We start from the raw sequence: 22,575 nt of genomic DNA, 5'->3' as shown, positions 1-22,575 counted from the left end.
AATGAAAGAGCTTGACGGGGTGGAGGGTGTGAGAAGTGCTGTGAAGCATTGAACATAGGCATGAGGAGGCCATTGTAGCCTTCATTGTAGTTACAGAAGCTGTGAGTGTCTGCTCACCAGTTACCCAAGATAGCGTCTTTGAACACAGTGACATGGAAGGAAAATTAGCTTGCAAGTCACCATGCAGTCCTAGAGACAGATGTTGGAGAGAGACGGAGAGACAGAGAGAGAGAGAGAGAGAGAGAGAGAGAGAGAGAGAGAGAGAGAGAGAGAGACTGAGAGATCAATAGTAGAGTCCCTGGCAAAGTGCCCATGCTCCTATAAATAATCCTTCACCTGTCATCCAGTAAACAACTCTTTAAGTCATTAAAAATAAAAACATGAATGGAGAAGAGGGAAACTGTTGTGAAGTAGAATCCAGTTAGTAGGGCTGTGAGGCAGACAAAAATATTAAAGATACATAATCTATAGGAATTCATCATATGAATGTATAAAAATGTCATAAAATCCATTGAACACAGTATGTATTTTTTTGTTTTGTTTTTAATTTTATTTAATCTTTTTTTTTACACTCCAGATTTATCCCCCTCCTGGTCTAATTCTCTAACTGTTCCACATCCCATACCACTTCCCCCGTCTCCACAAGATTATCCCCACCCCTCAATCTTCCCCACCAGACCTTACCACTCCCTGGGAACGACTGTCTCTTGAGGGTTAAGTTCATCTTCTCTGATTGAACCCAGACCCAGCAGTTCTCTGCTATATAAGTGGTGGGGGCCTCATATCAGCTGGTGTATGCTGCCTGGTTGATGGTCCAGTGTCTGAGAGATCTCTGGGGTCTGCTGGTCAGTCTCATAGTATGTATTTTAAAATGGAGAAGTAGGGTTCATTAAATCACAATTTTAGGGAATCTTCCCATTTTTGACCGAGTTACATATTGCTCCAAAGAAACTATGTTACATACCTTTTCATTGGTGTAAAAGTTTGTAACATTCACTTTATTAGTGTTTCTACAATAACATTTAAGAGCATGTCTTAAATTTCAATTATGGTGGTTGCAGTAGATATGGTTTAGTATCACCAGTTTAGTTCTGCCAATCTACAAACAAATATAAAGACACAAACCCCATAACCATGTGACTAAGAAAATTAAGAAATAACCTGTGATTCAAAAGATTTCAAAATTGAATAAGTAGAGGACCACACAATACCCAAAGAAATATTTATCACTCAATACAGTTTCACAATATGTGTATCACTTCCAATATTCCCAAACATTTTCCTTTATTGTGCTATTTCTATTATGAATCTAACCATGAATTAATTGTATGGCTACACTCAATATAAAGAGATAAGAGTGGTGATGGTAACAACTGAAAATTAATTGTACATTTCACTTTGAACTCAATTCAATAAAATACGTTTCTTATCTTTCAAAAGAGTTGTGCGTAGAAGAAAGACATAAGTCAGCGGATAGTTGTGCTGGACTGAAAATACATGGAATTGCAGGGATGCCAATTTATATTCTTGGTGCAACCTTTATTTTTGACCATCTTCCCACATACTCAGCTGGCTTGTATTTAGGCAAGTTTTTCTTAATATGTATTCCCTATTTTGAATAATTATCAGATTTCTGTGTGGGTTAATGGATAGGTAGGTACTGTTGACTCTGTGATGACATTGTTCTAAGGAGTGATGACATGTTTGCATAACTTTAATTTTACATTGATACATCTGATTGTGAGATTTTTGAACACTAGACAAACCATCTAAATGCCACTGAAAATATTGAGAGAAATAGAAAGTCTGTGGATGTTTTAAGTGGGAAAATTTTCTCTTTGTCTCTGTCTCTCTTTCCCTGAGAGAGTGGGGAATGGATATGGAGGAAGAAGAAAGGAAAAGAAGGATGGGAAGAGTGGGGGAGAAGGAGATAATGGAACACACTGTCATCTCTTCCATTTACAATGTCTTATGTAAACTGTGTCCTACATTAAATAGGCATTGATTCACCCCCCCAAACAATGTAGTTTATGTTACATTTAATGTATACATGAAATAAGAGACAATTACATTCGTAATTAAATTGTATGAGTATCTAATATTTGATTATATAAGAAAGTATGTCACCCAGTTGTACTCTTAGTCAGTAGTCTAGGTGGTTCTCTGAGATTGTCTCAGGTGTGATTAACAGTGACAATCAGTAAAGACTGAGTAAAGTGTAAACCTTTGAGATAAGAACAGGTCTGTCTCAAACAACATAGAGTCCTAACAGGACAGAGTCACTGTTCCCAAAGAAGCAATGATTGTGGCTCAGGACTCGTATCAACTCTAAGACTATCATCAACTCTTGTATAAATTTCCCACCAGGCTCCTGTTTTATTAATTTGAAACTTGTTAGAATAAACTCCAGAAATAGTTTCAAGAATATCTTTCCCCCTCTTTTATGCCCATTCCCCCATTCCCAGTTCTTCCTCTTTGTTCCTACCCATTTTCCCTCTGTTAAGTAACAGAGAATAGCATGAAAAATTATGTACATCACAGAGAGTTTACCTTTATTTTGATTTTCAAGCTGTTTGGTGCTGTGTTCATTTTCAAGGTATCGGGGAAGCTGCAAAAATGGGGGGATACATTCTAGGATTTTTACTAGGAGTCCAAGTTCTTAAGCCTAAGGATGAAACTTCAAATGCAGTGTAAGTCATACTATTTGCTTTTCAATTTGGTTTATGTTGTATAGAATACTTGTTGAATAGATATACTCAATAGCTCAGAAATACTACCTTAGAAAATGTACGTAACTCTGGGTATATAAATATAAGTACATCTATCGTGTGCATATGTATTTTTACTGTTTGAAATATGATCAAGACCATTACTTAGAAGTTCATTAACCTTTATATATTGTTGTATCGGCCATATCATTGGTAAAGATCTTTAGTAGTTTGGTTCTTCATGTAATGTAGCTACTAACATTTTATGGGACGTATAATTGCTAAAACTCTTTAACCATCCCTTTGGCTGCTGCCTTGCTTGCATGATACGCTGCTCACTTTGCCTTACTTTTCAGCTTCTTGAGATCCCAATGAATTAAATCTTGGTCTTTGTGCCTTTCCTATGGTAGTCCTGCCAGCAAGTTCCCTCTTGTGTCAGTGAGTTCAACCTATCTCTCACTTTCTCCTCTCTGAGGATCAGAATGTCTGGTTTTATATGGAGGCCAATGATCCACTTAGGGTTGACTTTTATGCCAAGAGACAGCTATGGACCTATTTCCATTCTTATGCTTGCAGCTACCACTTTTAACGCCACCATTTTTGAAGATAAACTTTTCTCCAGTGTTTATTTTTGGTTTATTAGTAAAAAAAATTCAGTGTCCATACATGTAGAGTTATGTCTGGGTCTTCAGGTTGATACCACTGATCAATGTGTCTGCTTTTATACCAAGACCATGCAGTTTATACTAATAACAGAATTTGAGATTATGGTATTCAGCAATTATTCCATTATTCAGGATTCTCTCTCTCTCTCTCTCTCTCTCTCTCTCTCTCTCTCTCTCTCTCTCTCTCTGCATGTGTGCACATTCATTTGTTTTTATTTGCAAAAATAAGAATAGTGTTGAGATTTTGATGGGTTTCTGTTGGATCTGTAGTTTGCTTTTGTTATGATCTCCATTTTCACTATATTAATTCTTCTGATCCATAGAGATGGGTGATTACACAAGTTTTTCACTCAAGATATTTTTTGATGCTGTTGTGAAATGTGTTGTTTAACTGATCTTTTAAACCTGTGTATAATTTGGATATAGGAAGGGCACTTAATTTTCTGTGTTGATTTTGTGTTCTGTTACTTTGCTGAAAGTGCTTATTGGCTGTAGGGGTTTGCTGGTGGAATCTTTAGGGTCTTTTATTCATAAAACATAGATTCTGAAAATTAAGATAATTCGAAATCTTCCTTTTGCATTTCTATCTCCTTGATCTTCTTCAGTTGTCTTACTGCCATAGGTTAGACTTCAAGTACTAAAATGAGTAAGTGTGGAAAGAATCATTTGTTCTTGTACCTAATTTTAGTAGAAATGCTTTGAGTTTCTTTCCATTTAGGTTGATGTTGGATGTGACCTTGATGTAAATCACCTGTATTATATTGAGGTGTGTCCCTTATATTTCTAGAATTATCTAAGACTTTTATTATAAAGAGATACTGCATTTGTCAAATTCCTTTTCTATATGTATTGTAATGACCGTGTGGTTTTGTCATTCAGTCTGTTTATGTGGTTAACTATATTTATTGAATCAAATATATGGACTTATATCTGCATCTCTGGAATTAAGCCTACTTGATCAGGGAGAAGGATCTTTTAAACATATATGTAAAGTTTGCAAATATTTTATTGAGAATGTTACATTTATTTATATATTCATTGCTGAAAACCTACATTACATTAACAGTAGAATCTTGACATACTTGAATCTAGAGTTCTGTCTAGCTTTTAAATAGTAAAAATTAATACAAACTCAGAGAATTAAACATCTTGATTAGAATTTCTGAAAAGCAGATGATAATGATATTAAAACAGGTAGAACAAGGCCAGCAGGATGTCTTATTGTATAGAGGTTCTGGCCACCAACCTTAAAGAACTTTCTTTGGAAGTCAGGTACCACATGATAGAAAGGACAAACTCCTGCAACTTATACTCTGATCTCCTTCTATTTCATACTCATAGACATCCCCATGTGTGAAAAATTGAAAAAAATAAAATTTCATAAACACTTCATAAAGAAAATCACTCTTTTTTTTAAAGATTTATTTTATTTTATTATATATATAAGTACACTGTAGCTGTCCTCAGATACACCAGAAGAGGGCATCAGATCTTTTTACAGATGGTTGTGAGCCACCATGTGGTTGCTGGGAATTGAACTCATGACCTCTGGAAGAGCAGTCGGGTGCTCTTAACCGCTAAGCCATCTCTCCAGCCCCCAGAAAATCACTCTTTAATAAATGGCTACTATATTAACACCTCAGTGTTACAGTGAACAAAAGTTTTCATCAAAAATGACCTCAGTTAAAATAAAATTAAAAATTTGCAAGTATTCCGTCCATAAATTAATCATTATAAATATATTCTTAGCAAAACAATTTGTTCATGTAACTTGGTCTCTGACACAAATATGTCCTAGCACATGGTAAAGGTACACAGTTGTAGTCTTAAAATTTTTTTTTTAGATTTTTTTCTTCCATTTTTATTAAATTGGTTATTTCTTATTTACATTTCAAATGTTATTCCCTTTCCTGACTTTCTGTTCATCAGCCCCCTAACCCCTCCACCTCCCCTTCCATATGGGTGTTCCCTTCCCCATTCACCCCCATTACAACCCCCACCCAACAATCCCCTACATCGGGGGCCCAACTTTGGCAGGACCAAGGGCTACTCCTTCTACTGGTGCCCCAACAAGGATATTCACTGCTACATATGAAGTTGGAGCCCCAGTTCTGTCCATGTATAGTCTTTGGGTAGTGGTTTAGTCTTAAAATTAAAGTGTGGTCAGATCTATTTACCTATTTTTTTAGTCATGTCTGTACGGTGCATGTGAAATGCCTGCAGTATTGAGCCCTTTGAAACCGCACTTACAGATGATTGGTAGCCATGACGTGGATACTGAAGTCAAAGCCCTGTTCCCTGCAAGCACATCCAGTTCTCATAATCTCTGCTTGGCATCTCTCTATCTCCCAGCAAAGATTTTTCCATGGATGTGGACCTGAAAATATTAATAATAGAATATTCCTTGATTGCTCTAGATCTTTTTCCTAAATGATTCAAACAAACAAACAAACAAATAAGTAAAAATCCCTTGGTAATTTTGAAAATTATACTATTGGGCTCAGCATTGAATAAAGAGAAGAGATGATGGTAGCCTAGAAACTCAGCAAAACCCAGCACAGGGTCTTTCATGTGCCCTCTACACCTTAACACCTACTAAGCTTTATGAAAAGCAAAAGAAACCTTAAGAAAAATGCAAACGACTCCTACAGGAAAATTGGAAAAACCCCAGAAGTAGCAAGTACACTTAGCATAAGGGGCCTGAAGGAAGGGATTTCAGATGTCATGTGACTTCAAGGGTCAGATGCCACAAACAAGAAAAGTCATGCAACCTAAAGTGCAAGGTTTCTTGCTACAGAGGTGCAAGATTTAAAGGAGCCAGAAAAAGAAGCAAGACTTGGTTCTGCAGAGGCACAGATTAAAATGGAGAAAATTTAAAGAGGAACAAGCAAGACTCTGTCTGCTACCTGAGTCATGTAACTGAAAAGGGAAGTGGGGAAGTGAGACTCTGATGGGAGGAAAAACAAAACAGTAACATTGAATACTAACAACCAGCTTTTGTCAGCAAAGCCCCCAAACTAATAGTGACAGATTACAAACGAATGCGAATTAACAGAAAACTCTCCCGCCCTCCCAACAAATTATGATTTGTTCTGTAAGTGCTCCTAATTGAAATGTTTTATCTTTCTCCATTAAAGTAAAACTCTTAACGGCTTTCGACAGCAGCAGCGTCGTTGGGGGAAATATTTTTTGTTTGTTGGTGCAATCTCGTTTTGTACATCTTTGCCACTGTTCTGCTTTCCAACTAGTTTACCTGGTGAGTATAAAAAGAATACAATTAGTTACAGTAACTTTTACCCTCAGTTCCCATAGGTATAGAGCAATAGGTATGGCTCTATTACATAGAAATAGCATCATAAGCTTGCTGTTTTTACCACATCAAGCAATATCACATCCAAATAGTATATATAAGAAGGTCATTTAGTATATATTTGTGTTGCTCCTTGTTTCTTTTTAATAATCCTCTTTTTCTTGAAAGTGCATAGGTGTCTTTTAAAAATGAAGGACACTGAAATCTATTTATCCTTGACTGTTAGTCAGATTCTCTAGTGTAACTAAACTTGAAGAATGAATCTCTCTGTCACTCTTTCTGTCTCTGCCTCTGTCTCTGTCTCTGCCTCTGTCTCTGTCTCTGTCTTTCTCTGTCTCTCTGTGGGTGTGACAACTAGAGAAGTAATGAAGTAACAGTCTGAAGACAGCATAAGAGAAGCTGGATAGACAGCAATGAAATACAGATAATACATGAGCAGAACTTGAGACAGGGAAAGGAATGAACAGGATTGGGTGGTCATGACATGTGGGAGAGCAATAGGGAAAGGGAACAAATAAGAAGAGAGTATGACGACATATACACATGAAAATACAGTCATGAAGTCAACCACTTCATATGCTACCCTAAAATGTTTAAAATAAGTGTTTAACAGCTCTAGCAATCAGAGAAATGCTAATTGAAACAGTTTGATATTCAATCTCTCACCACCTAGCATAGCTGTCATTAAGAAAGTGCCAATGAGATATTATCCAAGAAAAGTGAAACCTTCATTTCTCTTACTTTACTACTCACAACATGGTTTAAAACCTGCCTAGAAGATCTAAGTTAACAGTGGAATTTATTACCAGAAAATGCTTTGTGATGCATAAAAGTTGTTCTGGGAGGTGCCATTTTTGAGCTGTGGCATCAAATGTTTTTTTATTGAATATGGCTTTTCAATTCTACATTAAATTATAAATTAATTCAGCCATAGATACCACACTTTCAGCAGTTGAGAAACGTACATTATGGTCAAATGTAAGAAATTTTCATTTTCAAATAACTATGTTTTGCAAAGTATAACAGTTGTTGAAGAATTTGATTTCTAAAACATACATTGGTGTTAGTGTGTTTATCATAACTCACTTGCCATTCCATGACAAGATGGGATTATTATAATGTGTACAAATCCATGTAGTATATTTTCTTTTTTTCCCCTTTCTCCCCTCTCCCATACCACCCCTCCCTCTGCTTCTATGAGGGTGCTCCCACTCCAACTCACCCACTGACACCTCGACACCCTGGCATTCCCCTACGTGTGGAAATGAGCCTTCACAGAACCCAGGGCTTTTCTTGCTATTGATGCCAGACAAGGCCATCCTCTGCTACATATGTAGCTGAAGTCATGCGTCCCTCCATGTGGACTCATTGGTTGCTGGCTTAGTCCCTGGGAGCTCTGGTGGGGCCTGGTTGGTTGATATTGTTGTTCTTCCTGTGAGGCTGCAAATCTCTTTGGCTCCTTCAGGCTTTTCTCTAACTCCTCCATTGGAGACCCCTTTTTCTTTCCAGGGGTTACCTGCAAGCATTTTCATCTGTATCAGAAGGGCTATGGCAGAGCCTCTCAGGAGACACCTATATCTGGTCCTGTCAGCAAACACTTCTTGGCATCAGTAATAGTGCCTAGGTTTGGTGACTGCATATGAGATATATCCCCAGGTGGGATGACCTTTTCTCCAGTCCCTGCTCCACTCTTTGCTCCTGAATTCACTCCTGTGAGTATTTTGTTGCACCTTCCAAGAAAAAATGAAGCATCCACACTTTGGTCTTCTTCAGCTTCACATGATCTGTGAATTTTTTCCCTAAGCATTCCAAGCTTTTGGGCCAATATCCACTTATCAGTGAGTACATACCATGCGTGTTCTTTTGTGACTGGGTTACCTCACTCAAGATGATATTTTTTAGTTCCACTAATTTGCCTAAGAATTTCATCTAGTCATTGTTTTTAATAGTTGAGCAGTACTCTATTGTGTAAATGTATCACATTTTCTGTATCCATCCTCTGTTGAAGCACATCTAGGTTCTTTCCAGCTTCTGGCTATTATAAATGAGGCTGATATGAACATAGTAGAACATGTGTCCTTGTTATATATTGGAGCATCTTTTGGGTATATGCTCAGAAATGGTATAGCTGGGTCCTCAGGTGGTAGTATATCCAATTTTCTGAGGAACCTCCAGACTGATTTCTAGAATGGTTGTACAAGCTTGTGATCCCACCAACAGTGCAGGAGTCTTCCTCTTTCTCCGCATCCTTGCTAGCATCTGTTGTCACTCGTGTTTTTGATCTTTGTCATTCTGACTGATTTGAAGTGTAATCTCAGGGTTGTTTTGATTTGCATTTCCCTGATGACTAAGGATCTTGAACATTTCTTTAGGTGCTTTTCAGTCATTCAGTATTCCTCAACTAAGAATTCTTTGTTTAGTTCTGTACCCCATTTTTAATAGGGTTATTTGATTCTTCAGAGTCCAACTTTGGAGTTCTATGTATATATTGGATATTAGCCGTCTATCAGATATAGGATAGGTAAAGAACTTTTTCTGATCTTCTGGTTGCCATTTTATCCTATTGACAGTGTCCTTTGCCTGACAAAAGCGTTGTTATTTTATGAGGTTCAGTTTGTCGAATCTTGATCTTAGAGCATAAGCCACTCGTGTTCTGTTCTGGAAATTTTCCCCTGTGCATGTGTGTTTGAGGCTCTTCCCCACTTTCTCTTCCATTAGTTTCAGTGTATTTGGTTTTATGTGGAGGTCTTTGATCCACTTGGACTTGAGTTTTGTACAAGGAGATAAGAATGGGTCAATTTACATTCTTCTACATGCTGACCTCCAGTTGAACCAGCACCACTTGTTGAAAATGCTTTTTTCCCCCACTGGATGGTTTTAGCTTCTTTGTCAAAGATCAAGTGACCATAGGTGTGTGAGTTCATTTCTGGGTCATTCTATTTCATTTATCTATCTGTCTGTCTCTGCACCAGTACCATGCAGTTTTTAATCATGATTGCTCTGTAATACTGCTTGAGATCAGGGATGGTGATTGTCCCAGAAGTTCTTTTATTGTTGAGAATAGTTTTCACTGTCTTGGGTTTTTGCTTTTCCAAATGAATTTGCTGGTTGCTCTTACTAGTTTTGTGAAGAATTGAATTAGAATTTTGATGGGGATTGCATCAAATCTGTAGTTTGCTTTTAGCAACACGGCCATTTTTCCTATATTAATCCTGCCATTCCATGAGCATGGGAGGTCTTTCCATCTTCTGAGATCTTCAATTTCTTTCTCCAGAGACTTGAAGTTCTTCTCATACAGATCTCTCACTTGCTTGGATAGAGTCACACCAAGGTATTTTCTATTATTTGTGGCTATTGTGAAGTGTGTCATTTCCCTAATTTCTTTCTCAGCCTGTTTATCCTTTGAGTAGAGGAAGACTATTGACTTCTTTGAGTGAATTTTATATCCAGCCACTTTGCTCAAGTTGCTTATCAATTGTAGTAGTTTTCTGGAGAAATTTTTAGGGTTACTTAAGTATATTATCATATTGACTGGCAGATAAGGAAAGATTATTTTCCTTGTGACTTATAGGTGCACACAAGTTAAGATTTGCGAAAAGAAAGGAACCTCCCACCATTGACAGGAGACTGAAAGATAAGGAAATTGGACCTCATGTGAAGGATTTTCTTCATGCTATTTGGGTAAAGTAAAATATTTTTGTTAACAAAGTATTTAAGTTGACCCATGTAATTTTAATAGATTTAAGACTATGACAAAATGATTTAAATTCAGGTGAAAGTTTAGTGTCTCTTAGTTAAATTAGACATTTTCATTATAATGGAAAGAAATATCCCCTTTATTTGATATTGCTAAAGATACTTCTAGTGCTAGAGACGATGATACCCAACTATTATTTTTATTTATTTTTAATTGGTTTGATTTTGTGTTTACTCTCTCTCTTTTTTTTCCAGGGGGAGGGGAAATGGGATAGGGGATTTCTGGAGGGGAAACTGGGAAAAAGGATAACATTTGAAATGCAAATGAATAAAATGTTCAAATTTTTAAAAAAGGTACCTGCAAGGTCATGGGCTACTGGTTTTCTGCCTGAGTCAGAGAGCCATCACTCTTAAGAAATAACTAGGACATTTAACAAAATTACATGAATTGGAAGAACTTTATGTGTCAACACATATTACCCCCATTCACACACACGAATAAAATCACAATATTTAAAACAAGAACCTTTGTTTCTGTGTATGATAAAAAGGACTACCATTGTATCAGATATCATAGGTATGCATAGGTAGCCCCTTATAATAATCTATTCCTACTCTGAATATTTTTTCTTCTTTTAACATTCTTTCTGGCATAACAAATCGCATGGTTGTAATTTTCACAGATACATTTCATTGATTTTTAGAGAATGAACACTGTGAATAAAACTTTCAAAAGTCTTCAAAATAATGTCAACTGAATTTTCCTAATTCACATTAGAATTATATCTCTATCTTCTACATTATTTTTTTCTTTCCTGAAGGTATTTGTTGTTTCATTGCTCATTGTTCTAATAAAACCAACCTATTCATTTTAACAGAATTTTTATTTTCAAATTAAAATATAATATGGCTTTTTCCTCTTTATCATTCTTTACTCTTTTTCTCTCCATGTATCCTAACCCCCTTTGTCTCAACTATAGAAAGAGCTACAAGCCATTAAGGAACACTAAAGCAAGAGAAATAACCTTCACTACAGACAAGGCCCCTATTGATTTTAAAGAATTTATTAGCTATTTCTATCACCCATAGTCCCTTCCTCTATACACAACTGTAGGGAGCGGCGCGGCAGCTGTATGATAATGAGGTGAATCTGGCGCCCTCCTAACAACAGTACTGAGCATGTGTGGGGTTTTGCACCTGAAGTCACTCTGGCTGGGGCGGTACTATGCTACATGGGAGTTCATGCTGCGCCAATCTCTGGAGGACAAGTAGCTGGGATGGCAGTGGGGTGACTCGTGCCCCACCAATCCCTGAAAGAAGATTAGCATACTGTTGTGTATATAAGCCGAGCTGCAAAGCCGCTCAGCGTGGTAACACTTAAAGCTGTAACACTTGGAGCTGTAACACTTGGAGCTGTAACACTTAGGGCTGGCTGCTGCCGCCTCCCTGTATCAACATAGAAGGTGTCCTGCAGTAAAGGCTGTTGAGAAGAATCCAACCGTGTTGCGTCTTCCTTGCCGGACGAGGTGGGCGCGACAAAGTGGTGGCCTGTACGGGGGACGAGGACATCCTTGTGGATCTCAGAACTCTTTAGCTTCAGGACGAGCGTCGTCGGAAAAGTTCCCGGTAAGGGACGATAAAGTTCTCTGGAGGTGAGCAGAGACAATGGAAGCCTTGGTTTAGAGGCTAAAAGGTCTGCAGTCTGCAGCAATGTTGTTTCCAATGGATCCTTTGTGGGTAAGGCTTGTAATTTTGTTTATTTTTTTCTTTGTGTGGGAAGCCGTTAGAGCAGTTAGGACAGGTCAGAGGGTCCTTGCAGAGCATCAAGAAAGTATGTCAGAGGGAGAAAAGGTCCCAAAGAAAGAAAAGAAAAGAAAAGGAGATAAAAGGAACAGAGAGAAGGCAGAGATAAAAAAAAGAGGATAATCAGGACCAGGAAACAAATAAGATATATTCTTCTTTAAAAGCCTTGACCTTAGAAATGTCAGACAATCTAGAAAGCATCACTGACAGCTTAGAGAAAGTGAAACTAAAGGCAGAACCATCGGGTCTGGGGCCTCCCGCTGAGCAACAAAAGGAAGCACAGAACTCGACCTCAGTTCCACCACCAGACTCATATTGACCCCTCGAATGGGAACTCAGGTGGTGGATACAGATTTTAAAGGCCCCAGTAAGCGGAATTCAGAAGGATCACAGAAATTGAAAGCATGTGCAAAGATAAAGATTTGGGGTAGTGGTAGTGGTCAAAAGGGGACAAGGTAATAATGGTAAAATGTTTTTGTGTATGTGTTCTTTTAGAGTTATGTTAAAATCTAGAGAAACAAAGTTGATTCTCATAGATGCTTTTAGTCTTTGGACCCTGACTAGAGACAGTTTACACCCTAGACAAGACAGAAAATGGGGTTGAGAAAAACAGTCCTCCCGAACTCTCCACAGATGCTTTGGCAGAAGAAGGAAATGAGCTTAAACTTTTTGGAGCTCTCCTGGGAACAGAAGGAGGTGGGAGACGTCTTGCCTCCTTGCTGGCTCCTATTGGAGAAGTGCTTATTTCTGGTTCTGGGTTCTTTAGGTAGGATGTCTGGGTCCCTTTGGTGGAACACCATCTAGTTCTTTTCCTCTGTGTCTATTGTTTGTCCGTGGTGCACCAAGCTGTGGATGTCAATTTATGTCTGGGTTTTGCTTCTTGTTGCTTGAATGTTTTGTGTTTCATGTTTAAAAGAAAAAAAAATGGTTAAAACTTTAAATGCTGGTTGATTCACCCATTGATGTAGCTTTAACTCCTTTCAAGAAAGGAACAAATAAATAAAAAGTTCCAATTGACTTTTAGGGCCAGCATCTGTAGCTAGAAGCCTAAGTTGGCTGGACAAGCTCCCCAGGGGGCTGGCTAAATGTTTATACTAGCCGCCCTAGAAGCGGCCTATACAAAAGTGGTTAAGGTGCTTAAAAACAATCAATTGTTCATAGCACCTGAAAAGGTTCAAATGGGCCAAATGGGAGAATATTTAGGAACAAAAATCACTCCTCATAGTATTTCTCCTCAAAAAATTGAATTACAAAAAGACCATTTAAAAACATTAAATGACTTTCAAAAATTACTAGGAAGCATAAATTGGATTCGACCCTATATTAAAATGCCCAATGTAGATTTACAACCACTTTATGAGATCCTGAAAGGGGATTCTCAGCTTACTTCACCCCGTGTTTTAACCAAGGAAGCACGATTATCCTTGAGGAAAGTAGAAGAAAGACTAGAAAAGGCAATACTAAAAAGGTACAAGGAAGAGGAAGATCTGCTTTTGTGTATACTGAGAACTTTTTGTCAACCTACAGGAGTATTATGGCAACAAGGTCCACTTCTTTGGATTTATCCCCATATTTCTCCTAATAAAACCCTTGAATATTACCCTTCTGCTGTTGCACAGCTTGCTGTATTAGGCGTTAAATCTTGCATTCAGCATTTTGGTATTTCACCAAAGAAAATTATTATACCATATACAACTGCTCAGGTAGAAACATTGTGTGCATTGATAGATGATTGGGCCGTATTGCGCTGTAGTTTCGATGGAGAGTTTGACAATCATTATCCTAAGGATCCGTTGCTACAATTTTTTACTGAACATCCAGTGATCTTTCCTAAGATCACTGCCTCAGAGCCTTTGTCTGGAGCGTTAGATATTTATACAGATGGCTCCAAAACAGGTGTAGGTGCCTATATGGTTGATTCTCAAGAACCAGTATTAATTCAATATAGTCCAGGTACCCCCCAAATTACAGAATGTAAAATTGTATTGGAAGTTTTCAAAAGATTTCATGATTCTTTTAATTTAATTTCTGACTCTGCTTATGTGGTTAATGAGGTGCGCTCACTTGAAATTGCAGGGCCAATTCGGTTGACTAGTACTGTATGTCAAATTCTTTTAGAATTACAAAATTTGATTTGGGCCAGAAAAAATAAATTTTTCATACAACATATTCGAGCTCATACTAATTTGCCTGGTCCCATGACTAGTAATAACGCCCTGGTGGATGCTAGTACTCGTAGAGAGTTTATTTTTCATGCTGCTCCGTTTGACCTCGCTAGAGAATTTCATCAAAAGTTTCATGTACCTGCCTTTACTCTTCAACAAAAATTTAAATTCTCTAGAGCTGCAGCTCGTGATGTGGTGTTACGTTGCCAAAATGGTGTTCAATTTCACCACCCTCCTCATGTAGGGATTAGCCCTCATGGTCTGATCCCGCTAAAACTTTGGCAGATGGATGTCACACACATATCACAATTTGGAAATTTAAAATATGCTCATGTTTCTGTTGATACATGTTCTGGTATTATACATGCTACTCTGATGACTGGTGAAAAGGCTCGTAATGCCATTAGCCATTGCTTAGAGGCATGGGCAGCCTGGGGAAAGCCTGATAGTCTCAAGACGGACAACGGGCCTGCCTACACTGCAAAGTCTTTTCAGGCATTTTGCCAGACAATGCAGGTCAAACATACTACAGGATTGCCATACAATCCCCAAGGTCAAGGAATTGTGGAAAGAGTACATCGTACCTTAAAAGAGCTGATAAAAAAACAAAAAGAGGGAATTGCCAGCAGCTGAACACCAAAAGAACAACTTTCTTTAGCTCTTTTTACTCTAAATTTCTTAGTTTTGGATGCTCATGGCCGCTCTGCTGCGGATCGCCATGCTGCTACTACACCTATAACTAATGTAGAAGTAAAGTGGAAGGATGTCTTAACCGATAAATGGCGTGGCCGTGATCTCGAGATCTAGGGGAGCTGTTTGTGTTTTTCCGCAGAATCAAGAAAATCCAATTTGGGTACCTGAGTGCTTGACTCGAAAATTGCCTTCTGCTCTTCCTGAAGATGAGACTACGAACCCTGCTATTGCTACTGGGAATGATAATACAGGTTAATTCGATCACCCTGTGGGCTATTGCCAGATCCTGGCCAGTACCCATGCCAGTTCATAGCAATTCTACTGTTTTGCCAACCTTTTTCTCTACCTCCTGTTTGCGTGATGTTCCTTGTATAGTGCCAACTGGAGAAATGCCCCAACGGTATGCCGCCACTAACGTTTCTCTGTTGCATACCTTATGTTTTACCATTAAAGACTCTTCCCTGCCCTGTATTTGGTTACGTAGAGCCACATTAGCTAATTGGTTGAATCCTATAAGTGACAGTGCAATGAGCACCGGGATCATCCTGACTGCTTTGAGTCAAATTGCCCAGGGAGTCTCTTCACCCAGCGAGGACACGTCAGTCGATAGTTCTGCTGATCTGAACATTACAACACTAATTGTGATGCATAATTGTAGTGTTCCATCACGCCCAGGGCAAGGTAACTATGCACAGAATAGCTCTACCCGTCGTAGAGTCTTACCCGCTCGCCCCCCGCATCAAGAGTTTCCACCTAATTTTACCCCATGTCAGAGTCCATTCCATAGAACAAAACAATTCCTACCGGGATTTGAATTTTCCCCTCCTCTTGACCATGTACAGTATGATTGGGGGGAGAATAAGACTGGCAAGCATAATCTCTGGCCTTGGTTTCAATGGGTGCTGTCCAATGAGCAAGGGACATATACATCCCTGACCCCCTTTGCTAGGTTGATGGGTGAGAACTTCACGCTGTATAATGTTTCAGCTACCACAAAAAAATGATACCAGGTTGACCAATATTCAATATAATAACCTCTTGGAACATAATACTGCCACTAGTACTTCAGTATGTGTTAGATCACCTTTTTTCTTTCTGATAAGCACTAATGTCAGCAATGGTGTTTTAAATTGTAATAACTCTGATGTAGTCTGCTATTTAGCTGAATGCTGGGATGGCAACAATGACACCGCAGTGATGGTCAAGATTCCCTCCTTTGTGCCAATCCCAGTAGAGGCAAACCCAGATAGTTCCCCTATTCTTAATTTGCTGAGAACCAAAAGAGATTTTGGAATTATGGCAGCCATAATTTCAGCCATCGTGCTGTCTGCTGCCGCAGCTACCACAGCTGCAATCGCTATGACCAATCAAATACAAACGGCTGAGACTGTCAATCAGATTGTAGAAAGAACTGCAATGGCGCTAGAGATACAAGAAGAATTTAATACTCATTTGGCATCTGGCCTTCTATTAGCCAATCAAAGGATAGATTTAGTTCAAGAACAAATTGAAGCACTGTATCATATGACACAGCTGTCTTGCGTTTCCTCCCTAAGAGGTTTATGCATTACTCCTTTGCAAGCCAACTTTTCTCAGCATTCTCAACAGAGCAAAGAAATCTCAAATTATCTGAAAGGAAACTGGTCCATGAAAACAGAGCAACTATCCAGACAATTGCTGATGCAGATTGCTGTCCTCAACAGCACTAGGCTGGACCCCATCACAATTGAAGACTTTACCTCATGGGTTACCAATGCTTTCTCCTTTTTTAAGGAGTGGGCGGACATGTTTGCCTGGGGAGATATTGTCCTCCTGGGATGCGGAGTATGTCTCTGACTTACTGGCCATTTAAAAAGGGAACATGCCAGACACAAAGCGGTTGTTTACCAGGCTATGACCACCATTGACAATGGTGCTTCTCCCAATATATGGCTGGCCTCTTTGAAAGATTAAGAGTTCGCCCTAGATCATTTTTGTCACAGTCATGTGGGGTCATTGTATCCAGGGACGGGCAACTTTCCTCGAGCTCGGACCAACCTAAGACACGGGGCCTGGTGGCGATAGGGTGACCCAACGACGGGTAAGGCCGAGTCATCGTCAGGAATGACCTAAGACAGGAGTAATGACAAGATTGACGTGACACCCAGATCTAGACCAGTCATTTTATTGAACAAAAAAGGGGGAGATGTAGGGAGCGGCGCGGCAGCTGTATGATAATGAGGTGAATCTGGCGCCCTCCTAACAACAGTACTGAGCATGTATGGGGTTTTGCACCTGACGTCACTCTGGCTGGGGCGGTACTATGCTAAATGGGAGTTCATGCTGCGCCAATCTCTGGAGGACAAGTAGCTGGGATGGCAGTGGGGTGACTCGTGCCCCACCAATCCCTGAAAGAAGATTAGCATATTGTTGTGTATATAAGCCGAACTGCAAAGCCGCTCAGCGCGGTAACACTTAAAGCTGTAACACTTGGAGCTGTAACACTTGGAGCTGTAACACTTAGGGCTGGCTGCTGCTGCCTCCCTGTATCAACAAAGAAGGTGTCCTGCAGTAAAGGCTGTTGAGAAGAATCCAACCGTGTTGCGTCTTCCTTGCCGGACGAGGTGGGCGCGACACACAACATCTCTGTATATAAGGAGTATAGTTTATCTATCAATTACTTAATAATTAATCTCTGCATATAAGCAATTCATAGCTATATTTATCTTTCTGAGTCTGGGTTACCTCACCCAGGATGATATTTTTCTACTTCTTTCCATTTGTTTGCTAATTTCATGATGTCATTTTTTAACAGATGCATACATAATACATCATTGTGTAAATGTTGTTACATATCCCTTAGGCATATTTCTACTGAGGAACATGTAGGTTTGTAGTGAGACAGTGAAGAAAGGTCACTATAGTGCTGGTGATGAGGGTGGGTGAAAGCTTTCACTTTAGGTAAATCTCATTTGAGCTCCCTAGACCATTTGTTAATGGGATTGTTTGCTTTTTTAGGTTTATTTTGTTCTTTGTATATTCTGACCAGCTGTCACATATACAGCAGAGAAGAATTTTTTTTCCATTTAGTAGGCTTTTAATTTTTAATAATGGTACCTTTTCATAAAAGCATTTTGATCTTTTAAGAATCCACATCACCGATATTCACGTTATTTCTCAAGTCACTGAAATCATAATTTAAAATACCTGTCTCTTTTTTCACCTCACACCAGTGAGAATGGCTAAGATCAAAAACTCAGGTGACAGCAGATGCTGGCAAGGATGCAGAGAAAGAGGAACACTCCTCCATTGTTGGTGGGATTGCAGACTGGTACAACCATTCTGGATATCAGTCTGGAGGTTCCTCAGAAAATTGGACATTGAACTGCCTGAGGATCCAGCTATACCTCTCTTGGGCATATACCCAAAAGATGCCCCAACATATAAAAAAGACACATGCTCCACTATGTTCATCGCAGCCTTATTTATAATAGCCAGAAGCTGGAAAGAACCCAGATGCCCTTCAACAGAGGAATGGATACAGAAAATGTGGTACATCTACACAATGGAATATTACTCAGCTATCAAAAACAACGACTTTATGAAATTCATAGGCAAATGGTTGGAATTGGAAAATATCATCCTGAGTGAGCTAACCCAATCACAGAAAGACATACATGGTATGCACTCACTGATAAGTGGCTATTAGCCCAAATGCTTGAATTACCCTAGATGCCTAGAACAAATGAAACTCAAGATGGATGATCAAAATGTGAATGCTTCACTCCTTCTCTAAAAGGGGAACAAGAATACCCTTGGCACGGAATAGAGAGGCAAAGATTAAAACAGAGACTGAAGGAACACCCATTCAGAGCCTGCCCCACATGTGGCCCATACATATACAGCCACCCAATTAGACAAGATGGATGAAGCAAAGAAGTGCAGACCGACAGGAGCCAGATGTAGATCGCTCCTGAGAGACACAGGCAGAATACAGCAAATACAGAGGCGAATGCCAGCAGCAAACCACTGAACTGAGAATAGGACCCCCGTTGAAGGAATCAGAGAAAGATCTGGAAGAGCTTGAAGGGGCTCGTGACCCCATAGGTACAACAATGCCAAGCAACCAGAGCTTCCAGGGACTAAGCTACTACCTAAAGACTATACATGGACTGACCCTGGACTCTGACCTCATAGGTAGCAATGAATATCCTAGTAAGATCACCAGTGGAAGGGGAAGCCTTGGGTCCTGCTAAGACTGAACCCCCAGTGAACTAGACTGTTGGGGGGAGGGCGGCAATGGGGGGAGGGTTGGGAGGGGAACACCCATAAGGAAGGGGAGGGGGGAGGGGGATGTTTGCCCGGAAACCAAAGAATTATTATTAAGTATTAAATAAATTAAATAAAAAAGATCATGATTGCCCAGGAATGACAAATTAATACATTTATTGTTTGTATGCCTTACTATACCAAAGTGTCGACTACCAAGTGTCAGAAATTGTGTGAGTAGAGAAGAAAATGAGTGGCTCTTCAATAGAATGTCCCATGTGAAACAGGATAATTTGGAAGATGAATGTGGCATTCTCCAGCACCTGCAGCAACACAGGCTGAATTGAGAGAACTTTCAGAGAATATTCCCGAAATCCTTACTTCATGCCTCATTAAAACTGGAGGCCAGGCATTATTTAAAATAATATCATTCTCCTCCCAATAATTAAAACTAAAATTTAACTATTAATGTTTTACTGTGCTTCACTTTTAAAATGACCATTTACTTCTGGTAATTACAAAATTCCAGAAAGTTACAATAGAAAGTTATCCATAAAGGAAAATTAGCTTAGCCATTAGTAACCTGATAACATGGTCCAGTTAATCCTGTATTTAGCTGAGTGATTTTCTTTGATTAAGGAATTGTAAGAAGATACAAAGCTTGCAGTGACAGAGCAGAGCTTGGAGTGTAATTGGGTGGCCCAGGGAGGGAGTATGGGAGAGGGGGGAAAGGGGATACCATTTGAAATGTAAATACATAAAATATCCAAGAAAAATAAAATTTTAAAAATTGCTAAATACATAACATTGTAAATAGAACAGTATTTATTTTAAATAAAATTGTATCTGTTTAAATTAGTAAAATAATAAATAAATAAATAAATAAATAAATAAATAGGTGGCCCAGACACAAACAAAAAAAAATACCTGTCTCTATCTTTAAACGTACTCCTTATTTTTACCACTAGTCCTTTCAGAGATTCAGGTATAATACCGGAGTTGGCCTTTGATCCATCTGTACCTGATTTTTGTGCAGGGTGAAAGAGAAGGTTCAAATTTGATTCTTAATCTTTATAGATGTCCAGTTTTTCCAGCAATATTTGTTAAAGATACTATCTTCTCCAATCTGTGTTTTGGGGTTTCCTTGTCAAAATAAAGTGGCTATGGTTGCATTGAGTTACGTCTCGATCTATTACATTGACTGACAGGTTTTCAGCTGACAGATGATCTTGTGCTGTATCATCATCTTTTATTTAACTTGAGACCATCTACAGTGATTTCTCTAGCAGTCGTAGACAAAAACATTACCATTGCTGATGCTGATATAGTGTAGCCTCTACCTTCCATGTTACCTGACAGAGTTTATGGTCTTGGGTTTACAATTTATTCATCTGTGAGCTGACATTTTCTACAGAAGGAAAGACGAGTGGATTTACAGTTTTCTGAAAGTGAACATTCATTCACGGAGGACACTGTTTCTTCTTCAATGTGTACTTGTTGATCATTTATCAAAAGTCACCAGGCTACAAATGACCGAACCAACAAAGTTCTATCTTTGGCTTCCTGTGCCCTGTGAGTTTTGTTTGGGTCATGCTTCTTTGTCTACTGTGGCTCTATAGTTGTGCCCATATCAATTGTCCTGACCCTTCTAGTTCTGTTGTGTTACAAATTAATTCAAGTTATTGGCATCAGTTTTCTACCTTATAAATTTCAATACATTTTTAGTAGTTCTAAAATATGATCACTAGTGTTTTAGTTAAGTTTGCATTGAATATATAGATCAATATTTTTGTTTCCTGGTATTAATTCTGTTGTTATCGTGTGGGATATTTTCTTTTTGCATGTATCTACTTCCATTTCTTTAATAGCATTTTACAATTATCACCATAGAGCTGCATCATTTTCAAGGTTAAACTTATTTCCAGGCATTTTCCTTATAGCTAGGTTGGTTGTGAGTGCTTTCATGATTTCTTTCTCTGCAAGTATACCAATGCAAGCAAAGGTTGTCAGGCATTTCTAATTACGTGATCTATGCCAGTCTATGCTACTGCTCCATGACAAAACTTAGTAGCCTGAACTAAAACTGTTTTAATTATCAGTGCAAAATTTAGATGAGGGTTATCCTACTGAGTTGTACATGGGGTGACTAAGGTGCTCACAGTCTGAGGGGTGGAATTATCTAAAGACTTCTTTGCTTTCATATTAGCTGTATTAATAACTAGGCATTAGAATACTCAATTGTAACTTTCCCTTGCTCAGTGTCTTAAAGATGGGATTTTCCCCTCTGCAAGGGCCTGCCAAACCATAAATATTGTTCTGATGAATCTTAGAGTATAGGATTCTTTATTAGCTAACTGGATTCTCTGATAGAGAGGTATTATTATATAAAGATACAAACTGAAGAAAATCTGGAGCAAAACGTAAAATAAATTATTCATGCACCCCATATCAAAAACCCCTTCCAAAGATACTCAATTCTAAAACTACTATACCACAGGAAATCATACATAAAGCTCTTATTATAATGTATTATATGTTTATAACATTGGAGAGTTAAGCCTATAGGAACCAATAAATGCAGTAATATCACATGATGCAAAATTAGGTAGTACTCAGCAGCTGAGATATATAAATGCAAAATATGAGAGTGCCTAGTAAGGCACTGAGACCAGATGCATAGATAAAAGCTACATTTGCTATAGAGAGAAACCAAACTACAAGTCTCCTATGGAATGTGTCTATTAGAAAATTATAGTTTTATTTTCATATTTAGATACCTTAGGTTTAAGCTATAGTAAGACAGCTCTTTATGTGATGAGATAAAATCATCGTGATATGATCTGTTCTCTTTCAGTGTTTGTTGAGGAACCCACTGGTGCTGACAGAGGCAATTTGCAAAGTGACAGAGTCCATGACACTTAAGTCATCTTCATACTTTTTGCCCAAATATTTACAAAGTCAATATTTAATAAAGTCGAAACTTGCCACTAGGCTCACAGGTATGATTCTTCCTCTTATATTGATTTTACAATTTTCAAAATGTGCATTTTAAGTGATATAGATATAGATATAGATATAGATATAGATATAGATATACATACACGTGTCATGTAAGTAGAAGAGAGAGTGCAGTGTATGAGTGCTACTTTGCTAAAATTATAAAAATAGGAACACTCCAACACCACATATATGTTTTAAACACATAAAGTTTCACAATGATCTTTATCTTCCTGCCTCCCCATCTACATACCTGCCCATTTTTCCTTTCTCCTCCCCTTTAAGAAACA

The 22,575-nt window shown here is 38.5% G+C and overlaps 1 pseudogene across 1 annotated transcript in view; it reads left to right on the top strand.

The window, feature by feature from the left end:
* Window positions 1–2,616: 2,616 nt before the first annotated feature.
* Window positions 2,617–22,575, top strand: part of Slco6c1l-ps1 (solute carrier organic anion transporter family member 6c1 like, pseudogene 1) — an 89,916-nt pseudogene continuing 69,957 nt past the window's right edge. Inside the window, exons 1-4 of the transcript XR_015628964.1 lie at window positions 2,617–2,690; window positions 6,511–6,629; window positions 10,255–10,364; window positions 22,143–22,287. The product of XR_015628964.1 is annotated as a solute carrier organic anion transporter family member 6c1 like, pseudogene 1, transcript variant X2 (transcript). The remainder of the gene's footprint in view (window positions 2,691–6,510; window positions 6,630–10,254; window positions 10,365–22,142; window positions 22,288–22,575) is intronic.

The sequence above is a fragment of the Rattus norvegicus genome, chromosome 9 (genome assembly GCF_021556685.1).
Source record: "Rattus norvegicus strain SHRSP/BbbUtx chromosome 9, alternate assembly SHRSP_T2T, whole genome shotgun sequence".
NCBI classification, from domain to species: Eukaryota; Metazoa; Chordata; class Mammalia; order Rodentia; family Muridae; genus Rattus; species Rattus norvegicus.
Note: the sequence above shows the minus strand (reverse complement) of the source record. Positions and strands in the feature narration are given on the sequence as shown.